General features: G+C 34.6%; 1 protein-coding gene and 1 pseudogene across 1 annotated transcript in view; one reads left to right on the top strand and one right to left on the bottom strand.

Annotated features, from left to right (window-relative positions):
* Positions 1 to 20,436, bottom strand: part of ERBB4 (erb-b2 receptor tyrosine kinase 4) — a 1,108,236-nt gene that overhangs the window by 1,066,470 nt on the left and 21,330 nt on the right. The window lies entirely within an intron of this gene.
* On the top strand, positions 18,877 to 19,442 carry LOC132428026 (large ribosomal subunit protein uL13 pseudogene; annotated as a pseudogene).

Genomic DNA, 20,436 nt, shown 5'->3' with positions numbered 1-20,436 from the left:
AGCTCAGGGAAAGCTCTGGACTACAACAAAACAGAAGCAAAAAAACCCCTTTGTAGCTCTAAAACCAAGGACAGCATCAAGGAAAAGCACAGGAAGCCTATTACCTGTGTCACCCCATCCTCCAGTCCAGAGAAGCTTTGAGCCAGGAAGGATAGCCTCAGAGGAATTTCACCTCATGGGGAAAGGAGAGCAGGAGAACCCCAGCAAGGCTCACAGATGTGGACTTCTGCAGCCTTTGCTACCGGGGTCTCCCACAGTCTTCACCAATGCTGATGCCACTGAAAGAGCTGCCTAGAGTCCACTCACAGCAGCTACTCTTTGTGGCTGGAGCTGTTGCTGGGGTGGGACCTGCCCTCAGGAGTCCCAGTCCCTGCTGTGTCCTGCTATCCAGGATCTGAACACCACAGCACCTTACCACATACAGGAAGGGGACCTGAGCTGCCATTGCTCTATGCCTCACCCCCATCTTAGATCAGGGCTCTGACCTGTCATGGCCGGAGGGTACTGCCACTGCTCTCAGTCCAGCTCTACTATGGACAATTATATGCCAACAAACTGAATAACCTAGAAGAAATGGATACATTCCTAGAAACACACAACCTATCAAGACTGAATCATGAAGAAATACACAATCTGAACTGAATAATAATGAGTAAGGAGATTGAATCAGGAATTAAAAATCTCTCACCACCAAAAGGTCCAGGACTAGATGGTTTAACTGGTGAATTCCACCAAATATTTAAAGAAGAATGAATGCCAATACTTCTCAAACTCTTCCAAAAAACTGAACAGAAACTCATTTTAGGAGGACAACGTTACCCTGATACCAAAGCCAGATAAGGACACCATTAGAAAATTGTAGACCAATATCTCTGACGAATATTGATAAAAAAAATTCTCAACCAAACATTAGCAAACTGAATTCAACACCACATTAAAAGACTCATTCACCATGATCAAATGGAACTTACCCCTGGGATGCAAGGATCATTCTACATATGCAAATCAATAAATTTGATTACCATATTAATAGAATTAAAGATAAAAATCATTGGATTATCTCAATAGATGCAGAAAAAGCATTTTACAAAACACAATATCTTTCCATAATAAAAAAACCTCTAAACCTGGGTATAAATGGAAAATGCTTCAATATAATAAACGGCATATATAAAAGATCCACAGCTAATATCACAGTCAACAGTGAAAGGTGGAAAGCTTTTCCTCTAAGATCAGGAACAAGACAAGGGTGCCTACTCTGACAATTCCCACTCAACATAGTACTAGAAGCCCTAGCTAGAGAGAGAAATCAGGCAAAATAAAGAGATAAAAGGCATCCAAACTGGAATGAAAAAAAGTAAAATTGTCATTATTTACAGATGATATATCATATCTAGAAAATCCTAAAGACTCCACAAAAGAACTGTTAGAACTAATAAATAAAAAATACAGTAAAGTTGTAAGACATAAAATCAACATACAAAAACATTTGTGTTTTTATACACTAGTAACAAACTATCTGAAAGAGAAATTAAGAAAGCAATCCCATTTACAATAGCATCTAAAATAATTCTTAGGAATAAATGTAACCAAGAAGATTTAAGACCTGTACACTGAAAACTGTAAGACATTGATGAGAGATTGAAGAAAACACTAACAAATAGAAAGATATGCTATGTTCTTGGATTGGAAGAATTAATACTCTGAAAATGTCCATACTACCTAAAGCTATCTACAGATTCAGTGCAATCCCAATCAAAATTCCAACTGCATTTTTCACAAAATTGTTTTAAAAACTATCCTAAAATTTGTATGGGGGGCTTCCTTGGTGGCGCAGTGGTTGAGAGTCCGCCTGCTGATGCAGGGCACATGGGTTCGTGCCCCGGTCCAGGAAGATCCCACAAGCCATGGAGCGGCTGGGTCCGTGAGCTATGGCCACTGAGCCTGCGCGTCCGGAGCCTGTGCTCCACAACGGGAGAGGCACAACAGTGAGAGGCCCGCGTACCACAAAAAAAAAAAAAAAAAAAAAAAAAAAAAATTGTATGGAACCACAAAAGGCCCCAAATAGCAAAAGCAATCTTGAGAAATAAGAACAAAGCTGAAGGCATCATGCTACCTAATTTCAAACTATGTTACAAAGCTATAGTAATCAAAGCAATATGTGCTGACATAAAAACAGGCACATAGACCAGTGAAACAGAATAGAGGGCCCAGACATAATCCCCTGCATATATGGTCAATTAATTTTTAACAAGGATGCCAAGTACACACACTGGGGAAAGGACAGCCTCTTCAATGAATGGTGCTGGGAAAACTGAATATCCACATGCAAAAGAATGAAACTGCACCCCTATCTTAACACCACTCACAAAAATTAAGTCAAAATGGATTAAGGACTTAAATATAAAATTTGAAATCAGGTAAAAAAAATAGGGAAAAAATTGAACATAGAACCAAAAAATTGGTCTTGGCAATGATTTCTTAGATAAGACACCAAAAGCACAAGCAACAAAAGCTAAAATAAGTAAATCAGACTACTTAAACTAAAGAGCTTCTGCACAGAAAAGGAAACAATCAATAAATTAAAAAGACAACCCACAGAATGGGAGAAAACATTCACAAACCATATATCTAATAAGTATATCTGAAGTATTTCTGAAGCATATAAATAACTCATACAACTCAAAAGCAAAAAAGCAAATAATCCAATTGAAAAATGGGCAAAGCGCCTAAATAGACATTTTTCCAAAGAAGACATAAAACTGCCAACAGGTATATGAAAAGGTGCTCAATATCACTGATCTTTAGGGAAATGCAAATCAAAACAAAGAGGGGCTTCCCTGGTGGCGCAGAGGTTGAGAATCCATCTGTCAATGCAGGGGATACAGGTTTGGGCCTTGGCGCGGGAAGATTCCACATGCTGCAGAGCAACTAAGCCCGTGTGCCACAACTACTGAGCCTGCACTCTAGATAGAGCCCATGAGCCACAACTACTGAAGCCCACGTGCCTAGAGCCCGTGCTCTGCAACAAGAGAAGCCACCGCAATGAGAAGCCCGCGCACCGCAACGAGGAGTAGCCACTTGCTGCAACTAGAGAAAGCCTGCGCGCAACAACGAAGACCCAACGCAGCCAAAAATAAATAAATAATTATTAAAAAAAAAAAACACAATGAGATCTCACCTCATACCTGTTAGGATGGCTGTCATCCAAAAGACGAGAGATGACAAATGTCGTTGACGCCATGAAAAAAGGGAAAGTTTATAAATTGTTTGTGGAAATGTAAAATGATACGGCCATTAAGGAAAACAGTAAGGCAGTTCCTCAAAAAATTTAAAAATTGAACTAACATATGATCAAGCAAGGCCACTCCTGAGTATATATCCAAAGGAATTGAAATCAATATCTCAAAGAGATAACCTGCAAGCCCATGTCCACTGCAGCATTTTTTACAATAGCCAAGATAAGGAAACAGCCTAAATATCCTTCAATGGATGGATAGGGAAAATTTACACACACACACACACACACAAACACACACACACACACACACACAGAGATATACACACAATGGAAATTTATTCACCCATAAAAAAGAAGAAAATCTTGCCATTCCCAACAACATGGATACATCTGGAGGGCATTATGCTAAGTGAAATTAGCCAGAAAAGGACAAATACTGTATGGTATCACTTATATGTGGAATCAGAATGGGAAAAAAATCTGATTTCATAGAGACTGAGAACAGAATGGTGGTTGCCAGGGGTTTGGGAGCTGGGGACTGGGGTAATATAAGTCAAAGGGTACAAATTTTCAGATGTAAGAAAAGTAAGTTCTGAGGATCTAATGTTCAGCATGTTGACTATAATTTGTATGGTATGCTCGAAATTTACTGAGAATAGATCTTAAGCATTCTCACCACACACACGTTATCTATGTTACCTATGTGGGGTATGGATGTGTTAATTAACTTGATTTTTGTAATCATTGTACAATGTATATCAAATAATCACATTGTACACTTTAAATATATATAATTATATTTGTCGATTATTCCTCAATAAAATTAAAAATAGTTAAGAAAGACAAATTTCTTTCTAGTCATGGGACTAGAAAAAAAGGTACATTTAATAAAGCTAATTTGTAGTAAAAGATGATGCTAATGTTAAAAAGTGAAATAATTATGCTAAAATGATCATATTATACCTACTTTCCCTTTTCAAAATTTTAATAGAAAAAAACCTGCTAAAATGCAGTTATTTCATTTGCAGCTTTCATAGATTATAAAAATATGATTTTTTCAGTTTTGTACATGTATAGAGAATGTTTAGAATTAGGGCTTTAAAAAGTTTTGATCTGGAAAGAACCTAGACATCACTTAGCCCAATGACTCTTTTACAGATGAGGAAATGAGAAATTCCTAGAGAAGCAAAGTAACTAGCTTGAGTCATGTGGTCGCTGCAGAACAAAAGGGAAGAAGCCTTCTGCCTCCTCTCTCCCAGCTTAGAGCCCTTTCACCTCCTGTGACACTTTGGATGCATGGGTTGCATCCCTACCTATTTGGGGCTTATTACAATAGCTATACTTCTTCCAAACTTGCCAAATGAGCAGCGTAATCAAATTTTGCTCTTTTGGAGAGATTATTTTAAGAAAGGTTAAAAAAGATTTGGTTTTAAAAATTATTACATTTCAGTTTACATAGAATTTCAATAGTCTAGCAAGCCTTTTAAAGTTTTTCTTTTCTGTTTTCCTGTAGTAAAGACATTTTAGGAGAACCCAAGTAGTAAATGTGTTCAAGTTATTAAGTAATCGCAATATGTGTTTTACTGTTAACGTTATTCAAGCAGAATATATATTTAAAGCATTCAAAATTGATCCAAACTGTAATAATATCCTACCAGTGATTAATAAAATTATTATTTTTTCTCCTTGCAAATCTTAGTTTTGTTTTTTTTTCAATTTGAAGGTTAAATGTTGAAATTAATGAAATTAAAAATTAATTAAAATTAACTTTAGATTAATTTTTAAAAGATAATTAAGAATGGAAAGGGCTGTGGGAAATAATGTATTTCAGACGGCACTTCAGAATAACCTCAACTACCTTCAAGGAAGGAGATCTAGCCCATGGTAAATGATTATCCTAATTCCCTCAGTTACTTATTCTGATGCTTATTTAACATTATTATGTTGGTCAAGCCTATTTTTTCCACATTAAAACCTTACTAAAATAAGACAAGGAACAGTGTTGTTTTTATGTGAGAACTGTTAAGAAAATCCCCATCCCCTCACCCATGTGCCTTTTTCTCTATGTGGCATGAATCAGAGTTTGCAAACAGATCCGTGAGCGGTAACCACTTATTTGTGTCAGAGTAGTTTAAACTTGGTAAGTTTTAGCACCCATTCTTCCTCAAGGGAAAAAAAGAAATTGCCTTAAATTGTAAGCCTACTATTTTATTAGCCTATTATGGGGCATTTTTCAACCCTACTAGCAGCTAATTAAAGGCACATGGTATCCGTCTCAAACCATCTGGTCTACTAGATGTTGTTGACCAGTGTATCTGTTTTCATGCTGCATATAGTTAAACTTTTTAAGTTAATAAGCACTTATGGTAGAAACCTACCTGACTAATCACATGCTATGGCTCACCTGACAGCACTTGAGACAGCCCCACTGATACCTAAAATTAGCCCTGGTACATAATTATAGCCTTCAGGAAAGATCAGCTCTATAATATATTATCTTTCCTACAAAATCAAGATCCCTTAAATTATATAGATGAGTGTCCCACATGTACATAATTGGAAAGTTTGGATTGTGTTTTTACCTGTTAAGCATATGGTCTGCAAATGTAACAATGTAATATGTATTACTATTTATTGTGTTTATTAATTTACACAGATTCTTTTCTTATTTTACTGATTTCCCTCACAAAAATAACAACCAGAGATTTAAGTTATGAATCTACAATTATATGACTTAAAATTACACATTAAAAAGTGAATGTAGTAAAAAAAAGGTTAATGTTTCTATGAATACAGGTGTCTTGGAGCATAAGATTCCAATGCCTATGATAGGGATATGGAGAATATTAAATACTTATGTACAAAATTGATGAACACGTTATTTCACTTTAAACATTTTAGGTTGGGTGAAAACTTTTTGAACAGAGAACCAGAAATAGAGGATAAATCTGAAAATGGGAAATAATAAATATACTTGGTTGCCAGTGCACCTGATCAAAAAATAGGTACATCACGTATATTATGCTCCACAGGTATGCACCTATGTGAGTGTGCACACGCACACACACACACACACACATACAGACTCAATCAACTTAAGAGTCATTCTTGAATTTTAAATGGATCATACCACTACTTGCAAATATTATCTTTGCTAATTGGTAAGAGTATCAGAAATCCAGACCCTGATAAAAACTCACTGGCCTATATATTGAACAGAGGTACCTGTCAACCCAAAACTTTTATGAACTATAGTTCACAATCATTATTTTTCAAGTCTTCCCAACATACATACTATAATGGGAGACTATTAGCTAAAATGTTGTCCTAATGTAACCTTGATAATACATTCTTTTTAAATACAGGTAAATAAGTATTTTATATTTTAAGAAACTGGTTCATTTCCTCAATCTTTACACAATTTACGTATCTCACCAAGTGCTCAGCATCTCCATGCTGACTTTATAGTTAATTTAAAAAAAATATGGTTTAAACAATCTACTAAAACAGTTCTCCTAATTTGCTTAAATTCTATACTTTGCATTTTCACTCTTTTTTTCAGATCACAGGTAATATTTTCTTTTGCTTTTAAAATTAACTATATTAGGGACATCTGTTTGAATACCGCTTTTTATTTATTTATTTTTTTTTTATACATGCACTCTTTTTTTAAATTAATTAATTAATTTGGCTGTGCTAAATTGCGGCATGTGGGATCTTCGTTGCTGCGAGCAGGATATTTCAGCTGCGGCACTCGAGATCTTTTTTTTAGTTGCAGCATGCGGGATCTAGTTCCCTGACCAGGGATTGAACCCAAGCCCCGTGCGTCGGGAGCACAGTCTTAACCACTGGACCACCAGGGAAGTCCCCAGCCTTTTACTTTAAATACTGGTTTTCTTTTTTATAAAAAATAAAATAAAATAAAATGAGACTAAGTCTAAATGGAGAATTCGTAGACTCCAACTCAAATTTTTTCATCCATTCATTAACTTAAATCAGCCCCTTTCAGTAATTTGGTATTACCTAACTGGTCCTTCCTCTCCTATCAGTTATGCAGTACCAAATTACCAAAGACTTTGAAGCAGAAAAGTGTATATATTCTTTACTTGAGGTAACAGTCAATGAAATGTTTTTAAGTAAAGGAATTATGTAAAAACCCAGTGTTTGCTATTCAAAAGGTTATTTAGAGAAATGAGAATATTTTCTCAGCAAAGCCTACTGCAGTTCTTTAGTTGTGAATCTATGAAACTCTGGATAGGAATGATAGCCCAAATGGAGATAAAGATACTAGCCTAAGAAATTTTTCAAAGGATGATGGACAAAAAAAAAGGAAGATGGTAGCACAGAATCAATAACTATAACTGATCTTGTCTGAAGGAATGTTAAAAGTAGTTTCTTTGGCAGAGACGAGAACACAAAATCTTGAGAACAAACCTTGTTTGGGGAGAAAATAAGATTGGTTTAGATTTGTTGAAGTTAACATGATGGGAAACACTTAACTAGAAATATTCAGAGGATAGCTGGAGATGTAGAAAAGAAGCTTGAGTAAAAAATCTGAAGATTTTTATAGACAAGACTAGAAAATCAGGAATTTATTCATGTGATCTTTCTGCCTCAAGTCTCAGCCATACTTCAGGGAGCAAAGATCACTCTGTAAATGACTTCTCTTAATGAGATAATACCATTTCAAAACATGGTATGTTAAACATAAAATGTTGAACACTGATTTTATGTTAAACATAAAATGTTGAACACTGATTGCTGACAAATAATACCTTTCCTCTGAATTTATTTTTCCTTACAGAAAAATAATGTCTAGTTCACAAACAGCCAGTTTAACATTTTAAACTCACTTTTTAGTGATGAAATGAGTAAAAGAATATGGACTGCCTCAGGTAAATTATCCACCATTTCATCGATAGTTTCTTTGCATGGCCTTTATTTAGTTTATGGGTTTGCATAATAAGGATTCACACACACAGTTTAGTTCTCCTTCCTCTGGGCTGGTAACCTAGCTGTCCTAATCACCCAGTAATTAAAATAAAAACCACTCCAGGTAATTGGCAGTCTTCTCTAATTGAAAACTGGGTAGATAATCATTGTCCCAAGGAAATGCCCTACTCTCATACTGTAATATGAACCACCATCTGTCTATTAAATTAGTCATTATAAAATATTAACATATAAATGACTACTATAAGGGTATTATAAAAGTGGTCCTAGAATTTAATTAATTATTTTTTTCATTTTGTTGACTCACCAATTTCTTTCTAGGGAACAATAAGAAAATGTATTCTCGGGCTGATTAGGGAGGAGCAGTAACTTTTGTCACGCAACACAGACATGTTTAGAAGGCTTATAATGTCTACCTTTGCTATACAAAGTATTTGCTCTCCAGTGAATAACAAACATTGAACCAAGAAGCTAGAAAAAATTACAAAAAATGTTCAATCTATCTATAGAGCTGAGAGCTCCCTAATTCTTCATGCAATGCTATGCATTTACTTTCAGGGGAAGTAGAAGGTAAAAGAGGAAAAGAAAGTAAGTTTAAGAAAGCAAACTGGAATCTTAGAAACTGTCCAGTAGGCTAGAAAATCCTGGGAATATACATGATATATACTGAAGAAATACTCTAACTTTGTCCTTCCTTAAAGGTTAATTCTATTTGAATGAGAAAAGAGGGAGGAAATTCATAAATATCAACAGACCCTGAAAATAACATTGATAGACATTATGAAGAGGGTAACCTGATTTTCTGCACTGTGTAGACAGTGTGCTACCACACTCTTTGTAGACACACTTTTACATAGCACATAATACCAGCAGCAGTATCTTCAATTACAGAGGACAGAGATATACAATCACACATTTAATGACACAAAGTAGATGAAAGCAGCATGAATAGATTCCCCTTTTCCAAAGTCAATTCTAGCACTAAAAAACGCTTCCCCCCAAATCCTCTATGTTGACTTATCTTGACATCTTGGGGATGTGTGATTTGTCTATTTGCTGGCATGAAGTAAGCCTTGTAACATGTATAACTGAATTTGAATGTGGACTGATGATGCTCCAGACAAGGTCAAACCCCAATCCATGTAAATACTCATCAACTGATTAGGCAGAAATTACTTAAGACAATTGATAAGTCAAACTAGCTCAGTAGCTATCTAACAAATTCAGGGAAAAACAGAATTGCAATGAAAGTGAAAAAAACCTCCCAATCACATACTTCTTTGACAATCACAGAAAATAAGGTATTTCAGGATTTTGGATTTAGTATGCAAGTACTTATAACAAGGGTAAAACTTTACTCTGGAAACCATACCTGTCTTGAAATATTTACCCTGGTCTAAAGCTGAAAAATCACTCTCCTCAAACCCTATCATTCACTGCCCAGTACAAAGAAAAGGTCAAGTTCAGTCCTGTTTTTTCTTCACAGAAGACTTAGTGGTGACAAGATGTCATTATGTTTCAATGCTAAGAGAAACTCAAGAAATCATTTTATGAATCAAGATGAAGAAAGCTTTTAAAATATAAAACTATAAATGAATGATCTAGAACTATATGCAGCCAAGGATCTGGGGTCTCTGAAAATTGAACATAAATATGAATTTTATTAATTTTTTAAAAGTACAGTTTTATACTTTCATGTTTAGTTTCAATATGATTTTTTCTCCTCTAGATTCTTTTATGTAGAAGGAAAAGTAGCAGGTAAATCATGTTATTTCTGTTAAAGAAGAGCTGTACTTTTTCTAAAAGTGGATTCTCATGGCTTATTTATACAGTAAGTCCCATGACATTAAAGTATACAGCACATTTTTCTTCTTTATGAATATATAACTGTAATTATATTAGATTTTAAATGATTTGAATAAGCAAGATACAAAAATATTAAAATTACATGAGATACGTTATCATAGGATAGACATTAGAGAAATGATAGTCTCTTTAGATAGACAGATAGATAGATATATAGACAGATATGGATATAGTTACACGTATACATACACACTTCCTATAGACTTGTATGTTTGTGTTGTGTAGGTTGAAACCTAACCCCCAGTGTGATGATAGGTCCTTTGACAAGTGATGATTAGGTCACGAGGGTGAATTCCTCATGAATGGGATCAATCCCTTATAAAAGAGACCCCAGAGAGCTCCCTCACCTCTTCTGCCATGTGAAGACATAAGGAGAAGATGGCCATTTATGAACCAGTAAGTGGGCTCTCAGCAGACACAATATCTGCTGGCACCTTGATCTTGGACTTTCCAGCCTCTAGAACTAAGAGAAATAAAGTTTGTTGTTTAAGCCACCCAGTCTTTGATATTCTGTTATAGCAGCCCAAATAGACTAAGGCTATATATAATTTTACTCTTCTAATTATCCTAAAGGTTTTTAATTTCCTTCCTTATCAAATTCAACCAAGAAGCAAATTTATTCAGTTAAAAACCTTCAAAGTTAGCATCTACTGCCTGAAAAGAAAACCAAGTAAACGTTGAGTTTGTGTCCTATCTGCCCCCAAATTTAGTTCTGCTGCATAAATATTTATGTATTCATTTGCTTTGGACAGCTGCTAAAATGCACAATTTTCTTGGACTGCTATGTTTTATACATAAAATAATTCCTTTTTAAAAATTACTTTGGTATTGAACTAAGCTAATATTCAAAGAAATCATATTATAGACCATCATAGAATATATAACTTAACAATAAAAATTAAAACTATCATCTTCAAGTGTTTCTAATGTTCCTTGCATCGTGCTAAGCACTTTATACACATTATATCATTTAATCTTTAACAATCCTGTGCAGTAGGTGTTATTTCCCTATTCTATGATTCAGTATACTCTGGCAAATAGAAGATTAATAATTTTCCCAGGGTTTCATAGCTTGTAACTGGCTAAGCTACATTTTATCTTAAGGCTGACTGACCTCGAATTTAAATCTCTCTCCACCATAACAGAGAATCTCCCCAATTAAGGTTCCTAGAGCAGAGGCTGCTGGCTGTTTACCAAAGCCACTTCTAAGCACACAGCTTGAACATATTTCCCTTGGAGTTGGGTATGTCAATGAATTAAATCCTAGCCAAGAGAATATGGGCAAAAATAGTGTATGCCACTTTCAGGTTTGGCTCATAGAAACTTTCCACATGCAACCTTCCATTCTATTTTCCCCCATCTGGCTGCAGACATCAACCAGGCCACAATGACAACCATATGAAGATGGTAGGACCCTACACCGAAGTTCAACCAGAAACATCTTCATTGAATTGTTATGCCAAGGGAAATAAACCCTATTGAGTTAAGCCACTATTACATAAGGGTTTTATGTTCTATCAGCCAGTATTACCCTAACTAATACAAGTTATGTCATCTTGTATTACCGAATCAAAATATGATTTTGACTCAAGTTTTTAATAAAAACCATTCAATTAAACATATTAAACATTAAAATTTATTTCCTGACAGTCTAAACTTTGTCCTGATAACATCCAGTGAGTGTATGACCTCTTCTCCTACTGCAAAACACAGATGTTAAGTAAAAATGGTAACTTGAAGACAAAGTCCAAATGAACTGCAGTTTATCACTTCAAAAGCAAATAGCATCCAAATGCAGTTTTGAAATGATGTCTAGATACTTTTTTAGCAAACTTCAGGTGTCACAGATAATAAATGAATCATTTATTTGATGCACATAATACTTTAAAGAAATCAGTGTAAGCCCCCAAAGGAAAAAAGCAACAGCGTACTCAGAAGCATTTCATCATTTGAAGTTGATATAACAATGCTGACAAGTACAAAAGATAACTTTGTTCTGTCATGCCATATCATGTTGTAGAAAACACAAAGCATTATGTGACCTTTAGAGAAACAGCCAAAAAGTAGCTTGCTTTGTGATGCTTAATGCGGTATTTTTGAATTTTTGAAGGTCTTGATTTTTGCCAGTTGTGGACAAAGTTATGTCCTGGGGGATCTCAGGCATGAAGAGAAAAGAATGCTGATGCGTGAAGCAAGTGTAAGGGGAAAGACTGAGAGGAAAATTTACTGCTTCTGGAAAACAAAACTAGTTGTTAAGTATCTATGTGTGTGTAGGCTCCTTGAAATGTCCCATCTAATAAATATTAGTTCCAAAACTGGCCTATAATATGTATATTGGCCATGGTTGGCATTGGACCATATGGAGATATTCTCCTAATCCATTATTTTTTATACTCCTTTTTCAAGTATTCACTACTTTTCATGCTCCTCTCTGACTGTGACACTACTACTGCAACAGCCCCAAATTCTAGTCCCATCAAACTTCCATATAGTACAGGGTCCTTGGAGATTGGAAAATGGTACATATAACTGATAGATGGTTATTGAGTCTTATTTTTAGATAAGCATCACTACTTCCAAAAGTCAAAGCTATGTTTTACTAGGCACTTCTTCTAGTGTTAACTTCTTACCTCAAAGGAATAACTAATAGAGACAATTTCAGCCCTCTAGGTTAGTATTCCTTAAAGTAAATTTACAGATAATATGCATTGGAATTACCTGAAGATGTATAGCTTAATCTCCAAAGTAAGCATTAAAAATAATACAGAAAAGTATACTGGAAAAGCCTATAGAGGGGATAGAATAATAATAATAATGTGACAGAAGTAATGAAGTCCTTTGTTTCTGACCCAAGAGTCTCATTTCTTCTCACACCATCTATGACACACTAGCAGGCTACTTATTAGCATGTAAGCAGGGTAAAATCAAATCCTAGACCAAACATATATTATTAAATAGAAATCAAGTGTAGTTAACTTTAATGTCATCAAACGGACCAATTAATGTATAAGGACAAACTATTAAACATAATTTACTTATGGACTGTGTCATAATTTGGTAGTCACATTTTATGAGTCATTTATTCTACAGAAAATTTTTTTTTAATTTCTTATATCTTTGTCAAATTCAAAGCTCTCTAAAAAGGAGCTAATTTCACAATATATATGTGTATCAAGTCATCATGTTGTACACCTTAAAATTATACATTATATGTCAACTATATCTCAATAAAGATGGGAAAAATAAAAAGCAGCTAAATGCTTATATCAAAGGCATAAGGTTCTTCATATACTTAATCAAAGAATCATATCATTAACACAGACAACTGGAATGCTACTAGAGAACCCAAGGCCACCATAAATTTAACGTTCTAAATAATATGTGGAGTCTAGGAGTATCTATTGATAAATATACATTTTCAGAATATATATATATATATATATGGTTATCACAGTGGGTAATGACCCTAATTTCAGCATTCTTGAACATTTTCTTTGGTAGAGTTTCTAAAATGGCTCTTAAAATTCACAATGGAAATTATGCAGTCTTCCCTCAAGCAGTTTCTTGAGCTTTAAAAAAATGAGTATATTTCTGAAACAGTATTGCTTTCATTGAATCTCCAAGTTTCTTCTTTTTTGTCATCTGCCAATTCCAACAATCAACTGCTTCTTCACTTTCAAGTCTACCAAAAACCTCTGAAAAAACTTTTGTCCTTGAATTAATGTGACAATTATTTATTTTCTAATATCCTTAGGCCTTGCATCATTTCTTGTTATTCCTTTTCATATATGCTGAAATTCTAGTTCCTTCTTCCTAAAGTTTCTCTTTCCAGAATATTTCCCTAAAAGTAGAAGCTGGAAGGAGCCTACATAAAACTCTCCTCATAGTATTTTGCCAATCTCTTTGGAAATGATGATAAATAAGTAATTATCTAAAAGCCCCATTCTCCAAGCATAATGAGTCCAAAGCAAACAACTGCAAATTTTTTTAAATCTCAGAGTGAAAATATTTAGAAATAAGTGAAATTAGGAAGTTTACCATTTCATACTGTGTTGTTACAATTAACTTTTTCATTGTGACATATAATTTGCCATGTGCTTTTCATAAAATTGCTTTCTTACATAAATAATACTAAGGTCTTTACTAATAGTAATGGGGTCAAATTCTTTTGATGTTATTATTGGTCAACATTCAGATATATTCCTCATTCTGGCATCGTAAGAGACTAATAATCTTAACACATTTCTTAAATTTGTTTTATAAAAATAATTGCATAGTGTTCAGTGATCCATTATCATGAATCAACACTATTAGAATTACTTGTAAATAATTTACTTCAAATAAGCTTATGTTCCATATTCCTAATATGGAGTATCACAATGGGAAGAAATATGTGTAGCTTTAAAGTCAGACAAATATGAATTTAAATACTGCATCCACTATTGACTAATTATGTAAGTTTAGGTAAATTACTGTCCTCTAAACATCCTCATTTGTTCATTGGCAGCATGTGGATAAAAAATCCTACTATGCAGGATATTTTTCAGATTCTTAAGAAATATTTTATGCAAAGCATCTATCACAGAGCCTGGTATATAGTATATGTTCCAAAAATAGTGAAAAATTGTTGTTACTGATACTACAAATTGATTATTAGGTGAGGTAGAAGTTGTTGATATATGCATATGACTTTCATTTTCAATAGAGATCATCTGTTCCTAATTAAGTAGTTTACTAAATTTGGGATCTTTAGACTACTTTCAATGCTTAATTAACAACTAGTTAATAATGAAATATCCCAAGAATTTGTTACCAAATATCATCATGTAGCATGTGGTTACAAAAACATTTAAAATGTTAACATTATTATATGTGGAACCTAAAAAAAGGGTACAAATGAACTTATCTACAAAACAGAAATAGAGTTACAGATATAGAATACAAACTTATGGTTACTAGGGGGTAAGGGGGGGAGGGATAAATTGGGAGATTGAGAGTGACATACACACACTACTATATATAAAATAGATAACTAATAAGGACCTACTGTATACCACAGGTAACTCTACTCAGTACTCTGTAATGGCCTATATGGGAAAAGAATCTAAAAAAAGACTGAATATATGTATATGTATAACTGATTCACTTTGCGGTACACTTGAAACTAACATAACATTGTAAATCAACTATACTCCAATAAAATTTTTTTAAAAGTAACATTAAATAAACTTTTAACATTTCTATAATGAGAAACATTTTAAATCTGAAGAGACATGCCATAACTATCTCAGTTCACTTCACTCTCAATGTATTTATTTACATATACAGTTACTTACATAACAACTACTAGACATGACACAAAAGTATAATCATTTAGCTATAGGTAAGATGATTTTATAACTTCTACCATCTAATAGATTAATTCAATAATAAATTTGGTTAATTTCCAATATGACTATTGTGTAATATAAATAAAACTGAAGTGTAGAGAAGTCAACATGTTTATATAAACTACAGAAGTAATAAACTGGTTTGGCAAGGTACAGAAGAAAGGAGAAAAGTCTTTAAAGGTAGGTCATTTTACAGATTAAGATCTTAGTGACCTTGTCACCTCACATCTCAATGGTTCTAAGTTGTAAACAGGATTTGGTTAAAGGGTTTTTCATAATCAATGGTACTATTTGTTAAGACATTTAAAAGTTACAGGAGAAACAAATTTTAATGCAACATTATAGCATGGTAGGAATGGAATGAGTTACCAGGCTATGAAATTCCTTAACTAGTAGGAGTCTACATTCAGTCTCCATTCTCACAACTCTTTCAGACATGGATTCTCTAACACTAACAGATCCCTAATGTTTCCTTTAGACTTACCTATTTCTTCCTAATGGCCATACAGGGAGTCAACTTAAAGTAAGGAGGAAGACATTTGAATGAATCTGCCACCTTCATAGCTGACCAAGTAAGTCAGGGCATTGCATTTGAACATTTAGGGTTTCTATCAGTTAAAATAGTTTGGCTGTAAATGACTTAAAAAATATGAGATTTAATTTCTTGCATATAGGAGGTCCAGAGATAAAGATATTCCCGGGTTGGTTCAGGGACTTGACATTTGTCATTGAGAATCCAAGTGTTTCCTGTCTTTTACTTTGCCTTTGGACTCATTGATGACTTCACCTGGAACCACAGGATGAACTACCACAATTCCAGGTGTCATATGCTGACATGATGACATGTAGCCAAAAAAAAGGGAGTGTTTCCCCTGTGTATCTCTTTCCATTGGTGAGAGAATCTTTTCCTTAAAGACTGTCAGACTTCCCTTTTCAGTGACCAGAATTCTATCCCATTTTCATAGCTGAATGGGATGGGAAATGAAATGGTGATAACTAGTTTAGACTAATTATGATTTTCTCCCCAGGGATGGGGGACAACTCAACCAAATTTTACTTGACATACCCACTAGTCATTCCTACCACCATGTCTTTGGAGTCAGGGGAAATTTGACTTAAATCTCCACTTCATATCTTTCTTATGAACTCTTAACTTTATGCAACTACTTAACCTCTCTGAATATCAGCTTTCTTTCTGACAGATATAGATGTATATATAGGATATAGGTAACAATACAGATGTGATGTATTTTTAAAGAGGTCTCTATTGTCAGATATATAAGGATAATTTCTGTAGAAATACCCAGCACAGAGCCTGATACATGGTAGAAGCCAATGAATATCATTTTAATCTGTTTTCTTTAATCTGTAGGTCCTCCTCATTTCTCTCCTTCCTATAACCAAAGCCCAATAATGTTCCAAGGAGTATAGCCTAAATTTGATTCTCTCTCCAAAATTTTCAAGTCTAAAAAATCTTTTACTTGGTACTTTAATATTTCATTCTGCATATTCCACTGTGTCTTAAATATCAGGGTTACCAAATACTAGTTTATTTGAATAGTGGATCATGTACCCTGATTATCACACACACACACCCACACACACACACACACACACACATACTTTATTAGATGATAAATTCTGTAAATCAAATCAGCATATAAACCCTACCAATTATTTTAAGAAAGGGAGAAATAGAACAAACAAGCAAGCCCCTAGTTGGATATAAAAGGTTCCTTGTGAAATGTGTCTCTACATTTTCAGTCTCAACCTGTGCCCACCCCTGAACATGTTTATGCTTTAATCACACTGAATTAATTGTTCACTGTACTTTCCATGGTAATTTCCAGCTTCTTTAAATCTATTATTACAGGTTCCTCTGTCTGGAATATCCTCTTCACCATTCTTCATTTGACTCATTCTTGTTCATCTTCATGACTCATTTCAGAAACCATCTCCCCCCAAAAAAATCTTTCCGACTTCCAGGTTGGGCTAAACGTGCCTCTTTTTCATTTCAGAGCAGCTTTTGCTTACCATTTATCATAAAATACTGACGGTAGCTATTTTTGCGTCTGATTTCTTCACTAGATTCTTTGACATGTTCCTGATATAATTCCTGGGACAGAATTAACCACTCAATAAATGTGCATTGAATAAAATTAAATAAACTTGTTTTGTAGATTCAGCACTCCGAAATGGAATATTAAAGATAAAGCTTCTTATATAAATCAGTGTGATAATTTTTAAAAGAGCATTAAAAATTATCACCTAAAAAGATTTTTATATAAAAAATACAGTAATGTTTCTCAAGTACTTACCATGAGCCAAATGTTACGCTAACTGCTTTATACACATTTTCCTACATAATCATCGAAACACCCTTGGGAAGAAGTATTTTAAGTATTTTTTCCCATTTTAAAGATGTGGATTTTTTTTTTTTAAATTTATTGGAGTACAATTGCTTTACAATGTTGTGTTAGTTTCTGTTGTGCAACGAAGTGAATCAGCTATATGTATACATATATCCCCTCCCTCTTGTACCTCCCTCCCACCCCCACCCCATCCCACCCATCTAGGTCATCACAGAACACGGAGCTGAGCTTCCTGTGCTTTATAGCTCATTCCCACTGACCTCACAGCTAGCAAGTCCCAAACCTGGAACTTGAACTCAGGTTTGTTGACCTAAAGCTCATGTTTTAGTTATTTTACTCTAGAACAGAGACCATTCTCCATATTACCTTATTGGTTACCCATTCTTAATTGAAAATGGTCTCAGAAAGCACCAAGACAATTAAACTTTATAGTAAAACAAACAAAAATAATAATAATCACTTCTACAGATATAAGACAACAGAACATTTTACTCCAACTAACTTCTCCCTTTATTTAAATTCATGATTGTTCACAGTCAACAGCAACTGTGTAGATCTAATGCACTAAAACTGTTAATACGTGCTTTGCTGCACTGTGATAAAACCTCCTAAAAGAATTACTGACAATACATTTCCTTAAATAAAATGTCCAATTTTTAATATTGTCTAATGGTACTGTCCCCTCCCCTCTTAAAACAGAATTTTAATGACTGCATTTGCTACGAAGAAAGTTAGAAAGGTGCTCAAAAGCAATGATATCCATATTTATTAAATTTTCACTTTATTGTTTAAATACTACCCTTGTTTACATAATTTTCATCATTACTCAACTGCATTAGTTTTCATACACACCCATGAAACATTATATACCTACACCAAATCTAGTAATATGTGTTAAAAATCACTGCTACATTTAGAAGTAACCTGAAGCACAAAAAAAATAGTAGAAAAGCAACAACATAAGTTGAGTCACCTAAATGTGTTACTGTAAATATTTCATGAATATTGGAAGATTAACAGCTTCCCATATAACTTTCCCAGGCTGCTGCCGAAGATGGCGGAGGGGCAGGTCCTGGTGCTCGATGGCCGAGGCCATCTCCTGGGCCGCCTGGGTGGAAAGGCGGTGGTTGTGCATTTGTGAGGGCATCAGCATTTCTGGCAATTTCTACAGAAGCAAGTTGAAGTACCTGGCCATCCTCTGCAAGCGGATGCGGCCCCTACCACTTCCGAGCCCCCAGCCACATCTTCTGGCGGACAGTGCGAGGCATGCTGCCCCACCGGACCAAGCGAGGCCAGGCCGCTCGGGACCGCCTCAAGGTGTTTGATGGGATCCCGCCACCCTATGACAAGAAACAGCGGATGGTGGTTCCTGCCGCCCTCAAGGTTGTGCATTTGAAGCCTGTGAGGAAGTTTGCCTACCTAGGGCGGCTGGCTCGTGAGGTTGGCTGGAAGTACCAGGCAGTAACAGCCATCCTGGAGGAGAAGACAAAGGAGAAGGCCAAGATCCACTACCGGAAAAAGAAGCACCTCCTGAGGCTACGGAAGCAGGCCAAAAAGAACAGAGAGAAGAAAACTGACAAATTCACAGAGGTCCCCAAGACCCATGGATTCCTAGTCTGAGCGCAATAAAACTGTTTATTCTTAAAAAAAAAAAAAAAAAAAAAAAAGCTTCCAGTATAGGGGACAAAAACTGTGGAAATATTTTTTAAACGAGTATATAATATTTTATTTCAAGATATATTTAGTAAACATTCATTTATTTATATACTGGAAAATATAATATGATAAAAAAGAAATAACTGCCACTTCAGAAGTATGAAAATTTTAGCCTATACAAAAGGAAAAGAAAATAAATGCTTTTGAATATATGTGTGACTAAGGCAAATAACTCCTCTCTCTGTGTCTTAAATTTATTTTCTGTAAAATAAAATACCTGGAAAAAATTATCATTTTAAGAATTCTACCTGCAGCCAACAATTCCAAATCTCATATATATTAGAAACAGAGCAAACATTAAAATGCATTTAACATGGTAATCTGCAATCTCAGTAGAGTGTGATGAATTTACATGTGTTTGTTTATAAAATCACCCAGAGCTTCTGAGTATCTGAAGTGTTGTTGTTACTGATGTTCTTTTGTGGATGGCAAGTATATTAAATCCTACAGCCCTGACTTTCTTACTGATTGAAATAAACTAGTTGTGGAGCCAGGGCCAAATATCCTTGGTCTTTGTACATCAGGCTGTCTGTTCCCACTGCTGTGCAATGTCTGTTAGGTGCTGGACAAATGAATGGCTAGGCAGAATGTACAAATAAGTACAACGGACTGAATCCCATTGAAGTATGTTTGCATGATTTCTATAAATTTCAATGTGACATAAGTCTAAGCAGAGGCTTTAATTTCTGGCCCAAAATCACTGCAAATTTTTCTATATTCTCTGTGTAACATCTGTTGAAAATCTCAGGATAACTAGGAATCACAGTTAAAAAATCAAAATTACCAAATCATTTAAATTTTTCATTGAGAATGAATTTAAAGCTCTTAGTTTTAGATTGTTCTATAACATATGATTTATTTTTTCTTTATTAAACATTTCAATGTTCACAATTTTTTT

Source organism: Delphinus delphis, chromosome 7, assembly GCF_949987515.2.
Source record: "Delphinus delphis chromosome 7, mDelDel1.2, whole genome shotgun sequence".
NCBI classification, from domain to species: Eukaryota; Metazoa; Chordata; class Mammalia; order Artiodactyla; family Delphinidae; genus Delphinus; species Delphinus delphis.
This window is presented reverse-complemented; position numbering and strand designations above follow the sequence as displayed.